The following is an 8,338-nucleotide window of genomic DNA, read 5'->3' as shown; positions in this document are numbered from 1 at the left end:
GAGACTTGAGTTTGGTGTGTGAGAGTACTCACAACAGTGTTAAATTGGGAATGTTGAAGTTAACGAGTGGTATTCTGGAGGAGATCAGAGAGGGTCAGAAATCCGATATGCTTTTGGTTGATAAGTTGACTTTAGTGAATCAAGGTCGAGGTGGTGAATTCAGAGTTGATGAGAATGGTGTTTTGAAATTTGGTAGTCGGGTGTGTATTCCGAATGTTATTGAGCTTAAGAAGAGTATTCTGGAGGAAGGACATCGTAGTGGATTGAGTATTCATCCTGGAGCTACGAAGATGTATCATGATTTGAAGAAGTTATTTTGGTGGCCGAGGATGAAAAGGGAAATTGCGAGTTTTGTTTATTCCTGTTTGACTTGTCAGAAGTCAAAGATTGAGCATCAGAAGCCGTCTGGGCTAATGCAACCGTTGGCTATTCCAGAGTGGAAGTGGGATAGTATCAGTATGGATTTTGTTTCGGGTTTACCGAGGACAAGTAGGAATTTTGAAGCTATTTGGGTGATTGTTGACAGGTTGACAAAATCGGCTCATTTCATTCCGATCAGAATGGATTATCCGTTAGAGAGATTAGCCGAGTTGTATATTGAGGAGATTGTAAGTTTGCATGGTATTCCGTCTAGTATTGTTTCGGACAGAGATCCTAGATTTACATCGAAGTTCTGGGAAGGTTTGCAGAAGGCTTTGGGAACTAAACTGAGATTGAGTTCTGCATATCACCCGCAGACTGATGGTCAGACTGAGAGGACGATTCAGTCACTGGAGGATCTTTTGAGAGCTTGTGTTTTAGAAAAAGGAGGTGCTTGGGATTGTTATTTGCCTTTGATTGAGTTTACCTACAACAATAGTTTTCATTCGAGCATTGGTATGGCACCGTTTGAAGCTTTGTATGGTAGGAGATGTCGGACACCATTATGTTGGTATGAGTCCGGTGAGAGTGCTGTGGTTGGACCGGAGATTGTTCAACAAACTACGGAAAAGATTAAGATGATTCAGGAGAAGATGAGAATTGCTCAGAGTCGTCAGAAGAGTTATCATGATAAGAGGAGGAAGTCACTTGAGTTCCAAGAGGGAGATCATGTGTTTCTTCGTGTTACTCCGATAACTGGTGTTGGTCGAGCTTTGAAGTCGAAGAAGTTGACACCTCGATTTATTGGTCCTTATCAGATTTTGGAGAGGATATGAGAGGTAGCCTATCGTATCGCTTTACCGCCGTCACTTGCGAATTTGCATGATGTTTTTCATGTGTCTCATTTGAGGAGATACATTCATGATCCGTCGCATGTTGTCCAAGTAGATGATGTACAGGTGAGAGATAACCTGACTGTTGAAACATCGCCTATGAGGATTGAGGATCGAGAGTTGAAGCAGTTGCGGGGTAAAGAGATTGCCTTGGTGAAGGTAGCTTGGGGAGGACCAGCAGGTGGCAATGTAACTTGGGAACTAGAGAGTCAGATGAAGGAGTCTTATCCGGAGTTGTTCGTTTGAGGTACGTTTTCGAGGACGAAAACTCTTTTAGTGGGGGAGAGTTGTAACACCCCGATAATAATATAATAATTATTTAAATTAAGTTAATAATCTATTTATTAATTTAATTAAATAACTGGATTATTATTATTATTATTATTATTATTATTTTGGAATAATAATTATTGGAATAATTATTTATTGGAATATATAAGTTGGAATAATAAAAAGTCCCAATTTTTGGAAAAAGGGTTTTCACGTGAAAAGGAAAAGAGAAGCGGCTGAAAGAGAGAAAGGGCAAAAGGCAGAGCAAGAGAAGAGGAAGAGCTTGAAGCTGCAGAATTTGCCGGATTAACTCAGGTAAGGGGGGTTTATCGTCGATTAATGGGTATTATGGGATAATATGTAATGGGTAGTGAGAAACCGTTGAATCGACCCTAATTGGGATTTGGAATGCTGAAAATTTGTGATGAATAGGTTGAGTGAAAACCGTAATCAAATTGATAATTGTGTGTGTAATCAAACCGATAAATTGGTGATGAATGGCGACGAGTAAGTTTGAGTGGGAAGGGTCTGGAATGGGCACATGAGATCCCTGCCCAAAGAAAACGCGTCTGGTGAACTGTCATGTTCGCCTAGCGAACATAACCTTCGCCTAGCGAAGGAACGCGCCTCAACCTCGCCCCAGCGAGATTGAGAGGTTTTGCTACTGTAATGTTCGCTGTGGACTCGCTGGAGCTTCGCCTAGCGAGTGAGTGCTAGCTGTGTTTTTCACCAAAACAGAATGAGTTCGCTATTACCTTCGCCTTGAGCTCGCCTAGCGAATTAATTTACCAATTTCCTGGAGCTGTTCGCCTTGAGCTCGCCTAGCGAACCAGAGCTTCGCCACTGCCTCGCCTAGCGAGCAAGGCAGAAGAAGTGTTTATACATGTGTTGCTGAGGTGTTTCATACATGTGTTGAGGAAGTGTTTTATACATGTGTTGATGATGTGTTGATACATGTATTGATGATGTATGATGATATGCAAAATGTTGTGAATGTATATATTATGCATGTATTTGTGAATGGACTGTTGTATGGCTTAGAGTGTGAGCATATGTCCATTGTGAGTTGTTGTTGATGCTGCATTGCTAGATGATTAGTGTGCATGGCATAGCCTGTGGGGCTGTAGCTAATTCCCATTGTGAGGAATTGGTGAGTGAATCGTTGTGAATTGTTGTTGATGTTTGCATGCTAGATGATTAGCTTGCATAGTCTAGCCTTTGGGGCTGTAGCTAATTCCCATGGTGAGGAATTAGTGAGTGAGTCATTAGGTCTCAATGAGTGGGACTAGTGAGCTTAGTAGCCGTATCCGGAGGGATCGGTGAGCTTGAACTATATGTTCAAGAATAGTCGGTACCGCATGTGTAGAGTCTCATTGCATAAAAATATGTAAGGCGTATAATATGAATGGATGTGTTCCAATATTATACGTGTGTTGTGTTGTTGTTAAGTATGATTCGAGATTATACTGGTATTGTATATTGATGTTGAGTATGATGTTTAAGCCAATGAGCTATTACTGAATGTGTATTGCAATTAGGGTGATTGATGTGTTAATTACTTGGCATTACATGTTGTTTTATAATGCTTATTATATTGATTGAGGAACTCACCCTTACAACTATTTTTCAGGTAACGAGAAATGAGTTGAGTAGAAGCAAATGCTTGGAGTCTAGTGTAGTCTCCCTAGTGGGTCATGCTCTGATAGATGTAACATCGGGCGGGAACACTTTGATTATTATTGTTGTTGTGGTTGAACTAAATTACATGTGATGTTACATGTTTTGCATGATTGAGTTGATCTCTATCCGCTGCGTAATTGTGCAAATACTTTATATTTAAATTAAATAAAAGAGCATGATTGTTATATTGTTTAAATGGTGTGGAATGTTTGTGTGACACCCTTGGTGCACTATTACTCTGATTATATGTTTATTATTTTAATTAATTTTTGGGGTATTTTAGAAGGGTGTTACATGCATCACGTGCGAGACAAGTCATCACATGCACGATGACTCCTTTTTCTGACGTGTTTGATCCATTCTGAGCTCTTTTTAAGGGGAAACTCTGCACTTTGGTGAGGGTTAAAAATTTTGGAGAGCAAAGGACAATTTTTGCAGCATCAAGGGTGATTTTCAGGGCATTGGAAGCCATTGTAGACCATTACTTCAAGGGAATTCACATGCTATTCTCATATATTTTTTTTGGTATTATAATTTGAATTATGATGAGCTAAGCTTTTCTAGGTTAGGTTGTGTTATGATGACCTTATTTCAATATTGTTGGGTAATATGTTAATTTGACTTTGTATGAACCTTTTGATCTATAATCTTATTCAATTGCTTATTATTCTTAATGCTTTTTATGCGAGACACTCCTTTAAATTGATTTTGGGCACATAGGGAATACTGACCATTAGTCTATGTGTTGGACCTGAGGTTGTCATACCCCAAAATTTATCCTCTCCTTTTCCACCTTTTTCTCAAGTTTCCTTTGCATACATGGAATCATATTATGCATCATCATAACATTAGCATGACCATTGCATTTGGTCATTGACTCAAAAGCATGAGCACATTCTTTGCTTGATCTTAACACTAGGGTTTTTTTCACTTTGATTCACTTATCAACTAACCAAAGCATCAATAAGAGATAGTACTTGTTTGTTCCCTTGTTCATGTAGGTGATCATGCCTCAATTCAAGATAAAAAAAGTCATTTTGGTTAAGAAACATTCAAGTGTGGTTCATTGATTCAAGGGTGGCTCATGCCAATCTTCAAGCTATCCTTAAGATCATTCAAGACTTAATCAAATTATCTTCAAGGGTTTCTCATTCCATCATCATTTTGGCTTGGGATGCTAGAAAACTTCAAGTTTACACAAGTTGGCACAAGTTTGGTTGATCTAATTTGCAAGTATGGCTTACTTTTGGTCCAAATCTCATAACTTCCTCAACTTTCAACCAATTGACAAGCTTATTTGAGCCAAATGTTCCTAATGAGTTCCTCTACAATGTTTCTTCAAGGCTCAAGCATCAATTCAACCTTTAAGGACTTAAATTTTGGAAAGGACTAAGTTGCCAAAATAGGCCAAAACCTTGTCATGACCCCACTTGACAGCCATGCCATTTTAGCCTCAAATAACCTTTTGATCTCATTCCTTTTGAATTTTTTTAAGCTTATGTAAAAGTCCATTTGGCCTAATTTTGGCTCAAAATTCATGATGGAATCAAAAGTTATGGTGTCATGAACTTGGAGCCTCAATATGCCCCAAACATGCCAAGATTATTTGACCAAATGCCTGACCTAGAAGGCATGTCATGACCTCAAATTTCAACACTTTCCATTTTCACCTCAGACCTCCTTTTGAGTTGGTTCTTTTTGCATTGGATTCATGGCATTGAAGTGAACAAAAGGCACAAAGAAGATCATAAAATGCACGAGTGGATTCCATTTGGCATAACTTCAAACTTAGCACTTTGAACTCTATTTTGCACGAAGCCCAAATTTTGCAATTACATGTCATTTTGCATTGTGGGACCACTTGCACATGTATAACTTACTCGTGACACCAAAACGTGTGCAAACAAGCTAAAACGACCATATTTCATCCTCAATTCATGCTTTGCTCACATGTTTTCACACGAGCCCCCTTTGACAAATTTTCAACCCTAGATCACACGATTTGAGATCTATTTGGCATGTGTGAGCTTCCCATTTCATTTCCTATAAGTAGAGGATCGTTTTGCCTTCATTTGCAAGCTTGAATAGCCAGAAAAACCCGTCTCACTTGAACCCAATATCACACAAAAGCCAGTTTATAGTTTCTTCGATTCAAGCTCTTTCAACCTCAAATCTTTGCCCAAAAATCTTCATCAGCATCATCTGAAGCTAACTACATCATCACTTTGCCTTTAAACCTCTTGCTTCGTATTTCTCGTTTCTGTCATTGTTGACCTTTGAAGCTTCAACTGAAAAGGTAGTTACGAGTTAAATCCTTGAGCAACAAGTTACCAGTGTCTTCACATTATTCCACTGATCAAAAGCACTAAATTACCATTCATTTATCTTTTTTATTAGTCATTTAATTTTACTTTGAACACTTAGAGTTCTTCTTATTCTTGAGAAAAAATTTCCTTGCTTAGAGCCAATCAATGACTCTAATGTAGGGAGACATGAACGATGAGGTATTGCGAAGCTAACTCCACGCTTGGGTGTTGCTAAAAACATGAGTTCATGATTTGCAGGAATCAATTTGAAGGTTGAAGACGAAGTTAAACTGCATGCGTTTTGGTTCCAAGATTCAAACTCAACCAATCACATTGTGCCAATTCATTTTTTTTAAATATCTTGACCATTGGATCCATATTCTATTTTATTTTTATTTATTTTCTTTTCCATTTAATTTCTTACTTAATTTTAATTTAATTTGATCCAAATTTTTTACACTAGGTCTTTAAAAATATTTTGCTTCGCATACATTTTTCTTATATTTTCTAAAATCATTTTTGTATTTATAGTTATTTTTATTTCATTTTTCTTTTAATTTCATTTTGCAATTTATTTTTCAATCATTTTCAAACATGTTGACATTTAACTTTTGAGACCTTTCTATTTGTAATATTATTGACTTCTCTTAATTTTTTCATCCATTTAATTTACATTTTGATATTTGTTTTTCATTTTCTCTTTATTTTCCATTTTAAACCATTTTAAAACCTTTTTATTTCATGTTTAACTCAAAATTTGTCATCTTTTTGACTTTGCTTGAGTGATTGATTGGTTGATGAGATCTTAAATATTTAAAATCATTGATAGATGGTCCCTTGATTGATTCAATCTTTTCTAATTCAATATGTTGATAGATGATCATTTGATCATATTTTTGGCACTCTGAGTTAGTGATAATTTATCCTTTGGTGTAACATATGTTTGAGTCCTTTGACTTGTTGATAGATGATCCCAATGTGGTGACTTGAATTTTCCTTCTAACATCTAACACTTAACATCTAACTTCTAAGCCTCTAACACTTTACATTCTTGCAACTTCTATTCTTGAAATTTACTTTTATGTCTCATTCATCATCTCACTTCATACATTATTTATTTTGTCTTATTCATCTTATGTTTATCATCTTGTGTTTGGTTTACTTGACAATCTCAATAAATCAAAACATGATAAAATGGATGGACTTGATCTTTAAGACCCATGATTGACTTGGAGTGATGTTGGACTTTGGACTTAGAAATTAGGCATATGTTTGATTTGGGGTGATCATTGGACTCATTGACCTGTTGATCACTTACACCTTTTTCACCTGTTAGAATTTTGAACATGTGATCTTGTCATATTGTTTTTTGTTCATTGTCTTATGCCTCTGCTTATCACATTCGTTTGTTTAGGTTAGCACACATTAGAACACACATGTCTTACTCTTGGGCTACTTAACAATGAGACATAGGCTTAGTACACTTTTGCATCCACATGGATTACTCTTGGGATACCTAACAATGATACCCTAGGCTAGTCTTTGTATGATCATTCATTGTGTGTTTTATCCACCTCTTTCCATTTGATTCAACTTGATCAAGTTCCATTTGATCAACTAGATCCTTTGACTTTGCACATATTCCCTTTGTCTTTGTCAAGTGACCACAAGTCTCTTGGTCACTATACGAGACTTGTCTATGTTACTTTGGAGCTCAAGCTTTCCAACAAGTATAAGACCTCAAGCTCAAGTCAAGGCATCAGCCATAAGTCTCTTGGTCACTTGGTGGACAGTTTGAGGTTTTGCTACCCCATGTGTATCATCTTCCCCCCTTGTCAATAAACAAAAAAATCATGAAAGTGAGTTCTAAAGCGTGCATGAGATTCAAGATACTTCCTAATCTCTTCATCACCAGGTTCTCGATCGCTCATAGCCCTAAATAGACTTAATATAAACACGAACACTCAAATTTTCTTGGTAATCCTTATCCCTATACGGTTTCACCACAAGCACTTCAGAGAAAGCAAAACCACAACCAACCTCTCTAATGTCAAGCCTAAATGGGTTAGCCTTCATATTCTCCTCCATGGTCTCCTTTAGATCCTAGTCATCTTGAGGAATCTCGGGTATAGTACCACCTTCATCATAACTACTTATAGAGTGACAAGTATCACTAGTTTGTATAACATTCACAAGAAGAGGTATAATCGCTAGAGATATCATATATATCACCTATGGGTCAATCACTCTAGTGCGCAAAAAAGTGTCACTTATTTCATCCCCACTAGATAATCCCATAAAATTCATGTTTGAGTTTCCTAGGTTAGCCATGGTTGAAGAAAGAATAAGAACAAAAATAATGGGATGAAGAGATGGAGAAATATTAGCTCAGGCAAACTATGAAGGTATAAACAAACAAGACAATGAGCAAATCACCTAGAAGCTTCTAAGATATGAAGACTTAGCAAATGAACATGCTGATGTGTACAAATCTTCTAAAAAGAGAAAGCGGGTTGCTTCGGATACTCAGAAGGAAGTTTAAAATCCTTCTAAGAAGAAGGTTGTGCAACAGAAGGAGATTGAGAAAGAAGTTGAAGAGGTTACTACATCCACTGTCTTAATGCCTTCTAAGATGAGAAATGAAGAACTCTTGAGAACGTATCTTCTTTTGATGTCACATCTAATCCAATTATAAGGAATAAGAAGTTAAGGAAGATGTTTGTTCCTGATGAAATTGAAGAGGAAGAAGAAGAAACTTGGGTATTCTTGATCATAAGGAAAAAAATTACAGATGCTGAAACCCAGAAGGATATGGACAAAACTGTTTTC

Source organism: Lathyrus oleraceus, chromosome 1 (genome assembly GCF_024323335.1).
Source record: "Lathyrus oleraceus cultivar Zhongwan6 chromosome 1, CAAS_Psat_ZW6_1.0, whole genome shotgun sequence".
NCBI lineage: Eukaryota > Viridiplantae > Streptophyta > Magnoliopsida > Fabales > Fabaceae > Lathyrus > Lathyrus oleraceus.
The sequence above is the reverse complement of the archived record's forward strand: the minus strand, read 5'-3'. Positions refer to the sequence as shown.